The 12,537-nt window shown below is 34.1% G+C and overlaps 1 protein-coding gene across 1 annotated transcript in view; it reads right to left on the reverse strand.

Annotated features, from left to right (window-relative positions):
* The window catches only part of DACH1 (dachshund family transcription factor 1), a 383,360-nt gene that overhangs the window by 221,556 nt on the left and 149,267 nt on the right, over window positions 1-12,537 (reverse strand).

The raw sequence follows: 12,537 nt of genomic DNA on the forward strand, positions 1-12,537 counted from the left end.
GAATAGAAGAAAAGTACACTCCAGTGAGAATGTGAGAAAGAAATGGAAATATGAAAATGTATGGATATACAGAAATATTTCCAATGCACTGAAATGCATCAAATAAGATGAGGAACAGAGATTGACACTGTTAGCACCACTGCCTGGGCCAAATCCTGGAGGATTTTGAACCAGGAGCCGGGAGATACTGTGTTTGTTTTGCTAATCCATACAGTCACTCTCTTGCTTATTGTTCTGAAGTATCTCTCTGGCAATTTATTCTTATTCTTCGCTATTATTCTCCATCCTCAGCTAGTTGTCCAACCCCTTTAACTTGGCTAGGGCCAATCAACTGCCCTCTGACAGTCTCCATTCTCCCTGAGTGATCTTTCTGTTTACAATACCAAGATGCTAAGGAATAATGGCTAAATATCTGCAGCCTATATCTTCCTGCTGGGATTCAGACAGATTAATGCCTGTCTACTGGAAATCTCCCCTTGAATGTTCTATAATAATCTAAAACTCAGCTTGTCCAAATCTGAACTCAGCATCTTCCCCATTAAAACCTATATTTCTTTCCCTGGTTCAGCAAAATGGTACCTAACTGACTAAGCTAAAAATCTTGCAGTCAGCTGTGTCTTTTCCTTTCTTTGTATACTCAAATATCATCCCAATAAAGATATCTCTCTGATCTGTTCTTCTATTCTCTACTTCTCTTCTCTATTTCCACTCCTATCTTCCAGGTTAATCCTTCATTTCTTTTTTGATCTATTATTACAGCCTTTCAACTCTTTCCAAGATCTACCTCCAACTTTATCCCACTGTAAAGCTTCAAGTCAAGACAACTCCCCACACTGATCTCAGAATTATTTTTCGAAAACACTAATTCAATCATTTTTTCCATTTGCTTAAAGATATCAATAGTTTCCTATAGGATTCTCAATCTTCCTCATGGCACAAAGACCTTCCAAAACTTGACCTCTGGCTACTTTTCCTTTTATTTAATATCACTCTTTTATTCCTACATTCATTGCTTGTATTTGGCCCTACTGCGTTTCTTAGCAGCTTCATAAATTGTTTCAGTTTTCTGTTATACTACCTGTATGGATGCTAGTTCCTTTGCCACGAAAGCCTTTTTCAACACCAACCTACCCTCATCCTCATTTGACCTGGCTAAACTTGGCTAAACCTTAATTATCCTTCTTTCTAACCACATCTAGTTAGTATGCTTTCTATGATAGCCTGTGGTGAGCAACTAACTGTACTGCAGCTCTCTGCACTGATTGAAGTAATCTGCTTATTCGTTTCACTTCCAAGACAGTATGGCAGAAAGCATATAAAATATATATTTGGGTCCTTAAAACTTAGCTCAGGACCTGGCTAACCATTTGCATTTCTTTTCTTTTTTTCTTTTTTTAATTTTTATTTCACCATAAGTATTTAAATAAATTTTAACCCAATTTATGCAGCCCTTTTGCCCAAATTCCTCAGGTATCCTACCTCATCTATTCTAGTGGCCTCAACGTTTCCAGGAAATGAAAAGTAGGATACAAAATACGTTTGGAATTCTGAGTCCAAGAATAAAGCCAAATATACATTAGAAGCCCAGAAAGAAAGAAAAAAAATAGAGGTATTGGGCGATTTCAAGCAAGATGCCATGAAAACAGTGGGAAAGGAAAAGGAAGTTAAGATGTGAAAGTTATAGCCATTTAATTTGTTTTGCTTTTAAAGAAAATGGAACTGCTTAGAAGTACTTTATTATTCAGGCCACAGGAGCTGTCCTCACAGCCCTCATTCTGGAAGCAGAAGTCCGGCTACTAAGTAGGAACACTTTATTTCATGCTGTGATTAGAATAGACCCAGTGGGCTCCTTTCACCTCCTGCCCAATCTATGACATTGTCTTCAATTCCACCCATAGAGATTTACTGCTTTCAGTTTTAAAGCTTTAAGATCTTTTAAAGGCTGTCATTAAAATGCAAATACCCTTGGTGGTGGTAACACCCTACGGCCATCAACTAACACCCTACTGAGGATTACTTTACAACTAGGGGAGAGCACAGTTGTAAGATATCTATGCAAAGAATGGAGGGTCCTGGAAAGAGAGATCTGAAAGGAAGTCAAGACATTTGCCCTTGACCTAAGAATAAGAGGACTGAAAACCTCTCCTTGGAGTTACACCCAACTTCTTGACTGAGGGGAAGTTAGAATGCTTATTTATTAACAAAACTTTCCTCTATCCCTTCAAGACTACATCATTAGTTGAGGTCCCTCGGTATTTTACCCTTAAAGCAGTCGTGGTCACTAACTGCTAGAGCAGGGATTCCCTAACCCCCAAGCCAAAGACCCATACCATTGTGGCCTGTTAGGAAAGGGGCCGCACAGCAGGAGGTGAACAGCTGGTGAGTAAGTGAAGCTGGGTCTGTATATGCAGCCTCTCCCCAGCACTAGCATCACCTCCTCAGCTCCACCTCAGATCATCAGGCATTAGATTCTCACAGGGGCACTGGTCTCTGGTGCCAAAAAGGTTGAAGACTGCTATAAGAGGATTTGACTAGGGTTGATAACCTAATTGTTAAATATATTTTTTAAAGATTTAAAGTGCTTTCAACACAGCTTTGGGGAACTTCCAAGAAAACACGTGTAGTTTGGTGGCCAGAAGCACAGGTTATATTTTCCTGACAGATCTAACTTTAAATACTGGCTCTACTGATGTACGAGAAGGTGTGGCCTTAATAAAGCTACATAACCTCTCTATATATCTGATTAAATGAAGATTTTTTAAGTGAACTTTTTTGCTTTGTTAGAAATAAGTTATTCTTGGAAAGAAAACAAAACCTTAACTGAAAAGTGAAAGTGAAACAATTAGCAAAAACATTTCCTCTTGAAATGATCAATCAAATGGTCAATTGCCTCAAAAGTAGCCACCTCCAAGCCTCCTTATCTGCAACAATAACCTAGCTCTATACTAGAAGATCAGGACAGCTATTCTCCTAGCTCTAATCAAAGCAGAAGACCTCACTTAAATAATTACCCTTAACAGCTTGAATGAAATTAAATTTAGTACTTTGCCAGCTTCACACATGGGCTATAGTGCAGCCCTAAGTATTTTCAACCATCTGCATTAAAAGAGGAGAGCAATGGCTTAGAGATGTCCAAATCCACACATATCATCTCACATCTCTCTTCCTTGAGAATCCACCCAGGCACACCCTTCCCTGCAGTTTTGAATATAAAAGCTTTCTTTTGGAGAAAGGTCACTGGATAGACTTCTCTCCATGGTTTACATCATTAAATTTGTGTCATGCTAATTTCTGTCTCACTCCCACAACCTTATAGTGTTTACCAACTCTACCTAGTCCATTTATTGTCCTTATTGAGGGTGAAGTCAAATCTAAATTAACAAAGGAAAGAAAAAGTGATATGACTTAATATGAAGCTAACTGCATCAAAAGTGTTAAAGGCATTAGAAATCTTAGAGGGATGGTATTTTACAGATTTTTTTCAATCCCCAACCTTCTACACAAATGTGACCTGCTAATTTTTTTCAGCAGTTTTCAAGAAATTAAGTTCAATTCTCTTCCTGAGAGTTGGAGTAGAAAAACATGTAAAATCCAGAAAGAGAATGTGATAGTTATAAATTGGAAAATGTAAAAGCAGCCACCTAGCAGAAATTTTGTTTCTAAATTCTACCTGCTTAAAGAAGGGTTTCATGCAATCATTCAAACCATCCATCCATTTACCTAAGGGAAAGGAGCTACAACTGTACAGCAAGAAATGGGTTCGACATTAGGGTTGCAAGAATAAAGATACACTCCCTTCTTTGGGAAAGAAGATAAAATTAAATAGCCTGTGGGATAATAGTGCAGAAGAAAAATACATGGTGGCAAGTGAGCATTGATTTTAGTCTTGGGACACAAACAAGCATTCAGGGATGAAAGCTTGCTCCATTAATCTACAAGAGTTAATTTGCCCACTCAAATCTATTTACCCAAGGAAAACTCTAGTTGTGTATTTATATTCTGCATAATTTTTCTAGTAAACTGCTTATACAAAGTCATAACAAGATATATGAAAACTTTGACTATAAATAGTCAAGTACATAAACCACATATATATTTTAATTTCTAATTGGAAAGGTACAATTTGCTTAATGATTTACATACACACTTGAACATTATGAAGTCTTGAAGTATGATGTTTATGAAGAGTTTATGAGAAAATGCTTATGTTCTAAATAAAGTGAAAAAGCAAAATATAAGCCTGCCAATATGGACATAAAAGAGCACAAGAAAGATAGAGAAAATAAGTAATGCATGAAATAAATATATGTTGAAAAAAGAGTGATATGAAACATACTAAAATATTAGGAGGAATTAACACTGGACAGAGAATCACATTTTTTCTACATCTGAAGATTTTAGTTTCTCTGACATAAGCATATATTACATATAAAATATAAAAACAGACTTTCAAAATTAATTTGTTTAACACTTCAATGACTGGTCATATTTTTTCAGATAATTCATTCTGGACAAACCATAAGCCTGGCTAAACTTAATCAGTGCATGAGGTTTATCTCTATCCATAGCAGAAATCAGATATAATTTATCCTCTTAATCTTTCTTTTTTTTCCATTTCAGTTCTAAAATATCTTATAAAAAGCCAATGATTTATATGTAAAAATATTATCCTTATGAGAACTATAAAATTAATGTAAAATATGAAAACTACAAATAATCATTATCTTCCATATTAAATCAACCTCGTGGCATAGATCCATCAACAAAAAAGAATGCAAAGGACCTCCTAAGATTAACCTATGTACATATTTCACCAAAAGAAGCAGTTGATCTATAATCCTCAGTTAATATATGAGTAGTTTTCCCTTAGAAAGAGCTTGTTAATCTGTTAGTTGATTTTTTTTTTAATTTTCTGAAAAGCATCCATATAAATAATCTAGGAAGTTTATGATTAGCCTCATTTTCCTTTTCAGATGGAGTTTTTTTCTATTGCTGGTAAAACTTTAAAGGATACATAACTTTTTTGTAATGATGACAAATGTGACCACTTTTTCAATCTCAGATCCTACATTTGTTCAGACTTTTTGTGTTTACTGTGTAGGTGTGTGTTTCAGCCGTGTTTACTTCTCAATACAAACAGATTATGAACCAATTCACTAGAGATAAAATACCAAGTTTCACGGGGCAGGCATTTAAAATATCACCAACCGAAACTTGGAAGCACCCTCAGATGACTAGCTCACAAGCACAAAAGCCATACAACATTCCCTCAATTGTTTACATGGTAGGTGTTATGAACTGCATTGTGTTGCCCCCAAATTTTCATTGGAAGACTTAACTCCAATGTGATGGTATTTGGAGATGGGTCCTTTGGGAGGTAATTTCGTTTAGATGAAGACATATTATTTAAGCCCTCATCTGGGATTAGTGCCCTTATAATTAGAGACGCCAGAGAGCCTGCTTGCTCTCTCTCAGCCACGTGAGGATACAATAAGAAGGCGGCTGTCTACAACTCATGAAGAGAGCCATTACCAGAAACTGACCATGCTGACACTGAGACTTCCAGCCTCCTGAAGTATGGGAAAATAAATTCCTGTTGTTTAAGCCACCCAGTCTATGGTATTTTGTTATGGTAGCCTAAGCAAAACTAAGACAGCAGGCAATTTGGTACATTGACTCAACAAATACTTATACAAATACACAAAATACAAGTTCTTGTCAAAAAGAATTAAAAATCAATTTTTAGAAAACAGTTCTGTGCTCATATTAATTTAGGGAATGTCTAGTTAAAACTATTAAATATATAGATAGATGTTTTGTGGAAAAACTTTACAAATTTCCTTGTTTTGTGGAACAATTTCTCAGAGCTTTCGCTATGCTAATGAGTATTATAAATCTCTAAGAATGGGGTAAAATAGGCATTTACTATTTGATTTTATATTTATTTTCTGGCTTTATCCAAGAAGTTTGTTTAGAGACTTGTGCTCTTAAGGAATATGTTCTTCCTAACAGTATGATTATATTCAAATTATGGAAATTTCTCATTTCTCAACATTACCTAACCTACATTTGTTCTATGCCATACATAGGTCACATAATACTGTCACATGAGAATTATTCTCAAGGGATCAGGAAAGCAGCAATTCATATATTCTATAAAGTTGATATGAATTGATAATTACTCAAAACACAAGGTTAACATGCGTAAACTGAAATCATCACTAACAAAAAATGAGAGTTGAAATTAGCTACTGATGAAGAAGAATTATTGCCTCTGACTTCAAAATCCGCACTATTAAGACCTGAAATAGAATAGGAAATTTAATAAAAACTCAATTCAAAGGTCATTGACAAAATATCTGAAGACTCTAGCTCAGTTGGAGCTATTAAATATTAAATGAGAAGTACTCCAAAATAAGAATTAAAATATATTGAAATATGGCTAAGCTACTTTTAAGCATTTGTAGATTGCTTAAAGTGTTAACAATTAATGACAGCCAAAAATACTAAAGAGAGTCCCTTTTCAACAGGTAACACACTTGAGATAATCTAACCACTAAAGTTTATATCCCTCTCTCAATTGTTAGAATCTCCACATTAAGAAGATTCTTTAAAATCCATGAAATATGTTAGTTATATTAATCTTAGAATTCCTATATTAACCTTAGTTTAGATTTTATAACTTAGTGAGTTTATTTTTTGAGATTAATTTTTATCAAATCAGGTGTCTTGATATATTCTTGCAACTAGAATTATTTACTTACATCAATGGTAAATGTCACCTTATAAAGTATATCTGGTGGTTTGCCATAAAAACGTACTCATATTTTATAAATATTTTGTAGATTAAGAAGCAGTTTAATGTAATTTAAAGTTTTAATTAAGGAAATATAAAGTCTTAATACTATTTATTTTTACATTTCCATAGCACATGTATGATATCTTTTCCAGAGAGGATAATGTTTGTAAATTGCATTTAGTAACTAGAAGAATTTTCATGTTTGTCTAGAAAGCTAAATATTTTTAACCTTTTAATCATCTTATAATTTACCTTCTTCCAAACTGTAGATGGGTCTACCCCCAACACATCTTTTTTTATAATTGTCTGGAAAGACTGACTAAAATCCCCTAAAGAGACAAATCCTAAAATAATTAGAAACAACTATAAATGACTTTCTTAAAATGTTGGGAAGAATTAATACTTTATTGGCTTTCTTGCAGTTCTTCTCATACCTCAAAAACATGTTCTACAAAATTTAAAGTTAATATTAAAAGATATTTCTAAGACATGGGATATCTAAACCAGTCTTTTATACAAACTATGAATTCCACAGTCAGAAAGAAGAACGTTTATTCTTGTAATTTTTCTATTTGAATTTCAAATAAGTAGACCTCTGCAATTACCATTGGTTCTAATTTGTTTAAACCAAAAGCGATGTATTCAGTCTTTTATTTCAATGGCACATGCCATGACCTTGTCTACAAATATGCTGTGGCTCTGGTTGATTATCAATCTGTTTCTGTAGATCATCTTGGAATTTGGCCTCAATATATACTCATTTTGCTTCATCTCAAAACAATATCAAATTCTTCTCTGTCATAGACAACATTTCTAGCAATACTTTAAATGTCCTCTTTTCAAATGTTTATTTTATTTTGGAATAGTACATAAAATAATAAAATACTCACAGTTGTATATACTAACTGTTAGACACTGTGCTAAGTTCACTATGTGACCTAAATCTTAATGTTCATAACAAACCGTTAAGTATTATTACAATCTTTATTTTACTGAGGAGGAAATTGAGATACAAGAAAGTAAAATGCCTTACTCAATATCCCACACATAAAAAGTAATTGATTGGGGTTGAGTTAGGGTAAAGATGAACGGACAAAGCACGGTGGGTTTTTAGGGCAGTGAAAATACTCTGTATGATACAATAATGGTGGATACATGTAATTACACATTTGTCCAAACTCACAGAATGTAAAACACCAAAAATGAATCCTGATGCAAACTATGGACTTTGAGTGGTTATGATGTGCCTATGTAGGTTCATCAATCAACATTCCATGCTGATGGGAGATATTGATAATGGGGGAGGCTAAGTATGTGTTAGGGCAGCAAGTATAGGGAAACCTCTGTACTTTCTGCTCAATTTTGCTATGAATCTAAAACTGCTCTAAAAGAATTGTCTTTTTAAAAAAGTAGTAAAGCCAGGTTGGGAACCAAGGCAATCTGGTCCAGAGGTCAAGCCTTGAGCACCATGCAATCTGCCTCTGTAGCTTATTCGTTTGTTAATTTAGTCAGCATTACATGTTAATGTGCCTGACCTTACAATATGTGCTGGAAATACCACTAAGATATGTCCCTCATTTCAAGTAGCTCACAGTCTATTTTGGGAAATAGAGAAATATATAAAGAATTATAATAAATCATGTTAAAAACTGCAGTAAATATTCCAAAGGAGTGTTCTGAGAACACCATGGTGGGGGAACCTCAGGAAAGATGAGGAATGAGGCAAATAGGAGTTAGTCAACTGCAGCAGAGGAAGGGATGCTAAGGAAGGAAACATCCATAGATGAAAGGGGGGAAATGTCCCCTCTTACACACACAGACCCTGCCCCCCCAAATACACTTTTGTAATGAGATTTTGAATTACTCAAACCCATACTCATCTTTCCTTCCTTAAAATGGTTAGTATCACACAGTCTAGCACATAATTATTTGCAAATAGTTGCATCAGTCATCTCATTTCTCCATATCGTCTCTATACTTCTGGCTCTGAGATATATGTAACACATGTGGTAGGCACTGATTTTTAGTCAAATGTCTTAAGGACATTATGACTCATTTACCAACTTTACATGTATCTTTGTTGTGATGTCTTATTTTAGGGGAATTGAAAAAAGAGCATTATATATTGAACTGAGTAGACAAAATCTGACTCTAACCGGTAACTACACCATCTCTCTTTCCATATTTTACTTTAACAAAGGTTTGTAACCATAACAAGAAAATTCATTAATGGCTCAACTGAGTTTTATTTCATTTTTCTATAATTATTAAATATCTACATATTAATCACAGTTGTTACTATATGTTTTTAATATATAAGATGAATACATTTTGTAAAGAAATTATCACTTATGACAACAAAGAGGGAAAAAACTATAGTAAATATGCATTAATCTTTATGTTCTAAAGCAATCATAATCATAAATTTCCAGGAAAGTAACCAAATCTACACAAATACCCAAAAACAATTTAGTATATGCATCTTCACACATGGATCAGAAAAGTAGAAGCAATGGTTATGTTCATATTAAACTACTGATCTTTAGAAATATAGTTTCAAATAAGGGTTAAAAAAAATTCTATTAAATCAGAACTCAGACAATCTCGTCTTCCTGCTTGTGTCTGTAGAGATAAGAAGGCTGACTCAACCTAAAATACATGTTTTCACACTCCACCAACAAGTTATTTGTTTGCTACATCTGGAGAAAATGTACATAACTAATTTATTTGAGAAATCTGTTAGAAAAAAACAACGTTCACCATCCCAATACATTGTGTACCAACCCCAGAATTCAGAGACCTTCTGACAACTTTTCGATATTCCCGGGAGGATTCTGGGCCTATGAACTAATGAAGGGATTATACTGAGACAGACAAAGGTATGCTGTTTCCAGCCTGCAGAGATTTAATAACATGCTTAATTCGTTACCTGAAATGGATGTTACATAAGCACCAAACATTGCTATTAATATGATTTACATTAATTGAATTCTATTTAATACTTTATGAAAGCATTTTCTTTAATGAATGGACTTTTAATACTAATGTTTGATATTATAAGACATTATGATATACACTACCTGCACCACAGAGTCAGAGAAAACACTGGCAATTGTCCTTTCAGGCTTGAGTAGACATTGTTCCATCATGGGATTCTTTTCCCCTAGAATACTGTGCAGAGGCTGCTTTTAAAATCCTAATCATTTGCAATTCCTATATTCCCTTATTTATTAATGTGTACCCAAATCACAATCTAAAATAACTAAAAAGTATTGACTAAATAGTTATTTAAATTGACTAAATAAGAAGAGCTTACATTTACAGCTGATATATTTATGTGCACCAGGAATTCTTTTGAGCACTTTATGTATATTATTTCATTTAATTCAATAACATTGTGAGATGGAAATATTACTATTTCCATTTTATAAATATGGAAACTGACTCAGAAGTGTTGAAAAATAGTGTTACTACAAATAAAATATAGATTTTCTAATTCATTAGTTCAAATGAAAAAAGTGTTTTCTGTTTAACTCTTGTGTCCAACATTATATTAAACAGAAGTCTAGAGGAGATAATAGCTCTTACATTTCATTTTTCATAGCGGAATATAGAATTCCTTATTTCAGTCAATTTCTTTATCCGTCTGTTTGTTAGAGGATATTCTTATATTTAAAACTCTACCCTAGTCTCATGGTCAGAAAAGCAACTCTCAAAGTCCGTGACTATAGATCTGGTTACTTAATCCAATGTGTTCTTCCCTCCCAGCATCATTAGAACCTCCGGATATCTATGGGGTAGCCACTGGATGCAGAGACCGGTCCCAGATACCACGACAGAAACAAGGACAACAGGATACAACCTTTTCTTCAAAAAAAAAAAAAAGTTTCTTATTGATAGCATTTATAGTTATTTATGACACTGTCAAGTGATCTTTTAATAAAAAGAGGATAAATTTTTAGATAATATTAAAAGGGAAGTGACATTTACAGTGGGTCTTGAAACATAAGCATGATTTTGACTGATGGAGATAAAGTGAGAAGAAGGCATTGAAGGTTTCCGAACGGCATGATTAGGGCTTCCAGGTAGAAAAGTATGTGGAGTATAAGAAATGATGACTGCTTTATTTACACGGACTTTGTAGACCATATTTGTAGATTTGGTATGTTTCTTATGTGTTTTATAGTTCCATCTACCTTGTAAGGCCTTTGGGTTCATAACCAAGGCTTCTTTTCTCAGAAGTCCTCCCTGAATTTCCAGTACAGAGGGCTGTTAATTGTGTGAGTGCAGTAGTGCTGACTAACTCGACTGAAAGAGGTGGGTGATCTTGGTAAATGATCATACAGCAAAAGGCAAGGCAAAGATTGAGTTTCTAGAATAGGGCATTCAAGAAAGGTGATGCCCGATCTAATTGTAGCATTCCACATTTAGGAAGTGATATTATATGAAATATAATGGCTCACAATTTTGTAGATGTTCATGAGATTGGAGTGAAAATTTAGTTACTATTATCAAGATAGAGATTAAAAATCATCAGATCTAATAATAACTGAATTTACCACATGATTGGCATTATGCTAAATACTCTGATATGCAGTATATAATTTAATCTTCACAATAACTCTGTCACATAAGTATTATCATTATGCCCATTTTACAGATGAATGGAATGATTCCTGGAGAGAGAATACGTAATTTCACTAGGTCGCAGACTAATAAAATAGCAGAGCTGAATGGAACCAGGGCTGACTGAGTCAAAGTCCACTCTGAGTTGCAGTCTTGTCATAAAAGTGTTTCAGCCCCAAAGAAATTTACATCAGAAATAACTAGCTATATGTAAATGATTTTCAAAATTCAGTTCCAAGGCTGGAACTGAATTTCTAATCTACAACTCTGAATATATTTATTACTTTGAAATATATTCACTATTTTAAAAAATAATTAAATGTTCCTACCTCCGCACCTTTGCGCTTACTCTTGCTACTTTTTAGAATGCTCCTCAGTAAGATGTCCTCATGCCTCATCTTCTCCGTCCCCCAGACAACATAACTATAGGTCTGGTTAACAGCTCTTTCTTCACCCCAATGTATTTTTAGCCTGAGCATGTTTAGAAATACTATATATTTACTTGTTTATTAGTAATAATCTGCTCAGGTAGGCCCCATATGGGCAAGGATTTTTGAATGTGTTTTGTTCACTGCTGTATCTCCATAATATAAGAACAGTTGGCACAAAGTAAGAACTCAATAAATATCTATTAAATTAAAAAAAAAATGAATGAATAGGTGAAGAAAGGAATGGATGCTCAATGGCTATCTGAATGTACCTTGTCTTAGGAGCTATTTAAGTACCTGAGAGGCCAGGGCTATGACATATCAGAGTGTTTTGTACGGTGTCAATTTGATAATGATGATAAAGTGGAAGGCTGCTGAGTTTTTGTGTTCTTTGCATTACCCTACCTCTAACTGAACACCATGGATCTGTCTTAGCTCTTCAAAATGATGTGGTCAGAAAGAGAACAGTGCATAAATTTTTTAACTGATGGCAATCTATGAAGATTGAAATCATCATCCAAGGTATTCTATGCCCAGATATGTTCGTTTTTGAACTTGGTTGAAAAATTTAGATATGTATACTTGAAAATTTAATTTGCACTTCCACAATAAGGTATGCATTTCTAATCATTCGATTTAATCTACACATGTAGGTCACCAAAAACAAACAATCTTTGGACTAAA

The sequence above is a fragment of the Pteropus medius genome, unplaced genomic scaffold (genome assembly GCF_902729225.1).
Source record: "Pteropus medius unplaced genomic scaffold, Ma_sr-lr_union100, whole genome shotgun sequence".
NCBI classification, from domain to species: domain Eukaryota; kingdom Metazoa; phylum Chordata; class Mammalia; order Chiroptera; family Pteropodidae; genus Pteropus; species Pteropus medius.